The sequence below is a fragment of the Penaeus monodon genome, chromosome 23, assembly GCF_015228065.2.
Source record: "Penaeus monodon isolate SGIC_2016 chromosome 23, NSTDA_Pmon_1, whole genome shotgun sequence".
In the NCBI taxonomy this organism is placed as follows: Eukaryota; Metazoa; Arthropoda; class Malacostraca; order Decapoda; family Penaeidae; genus Penaeus; species Penaeus monodon.
Genome location: NC_051408.1, coordinates 357,978 through 358,210, shown reverse-complemented (window position 1 = coordinate 358,210; position 233 = coordinate 357,978). Strand labels below are relative to the sequence as shown.

General features: G+C 34.3%; 1 protein-coding gene across 1 annotated transcript in view; it reads left to right on the top strand.

Moving 5' to 3' along the window:
• LOC119587661 overlaps positions 1–233 on the top strand; it is a 59,718-nt gene that overhangs the window by 26,581 nt on the left and 32,904 nt on the right.

The window sequence follows — 233 nt, the reverse complement described above, 5'->3', positions numbered from 1 at the left end:
CTGAGCTGAGTAAGTAACTATGCAGTATAATTTATTAAGAACTTCTCACCTTTTCCCAAGTTAGAATGCAAAAAGGAAGATAGTTAAGAAAGTGCATTTTAAGTAAACAATAATTAACAAGAATGGAATGCATGATGATCCTTGCCAATCCACCTCAAACATTCCTGATTCCCAAAGTTTTTACATTTAGGGGGCTCTTCTATGCAAATTTCATTGATTGCAACACACTGTCA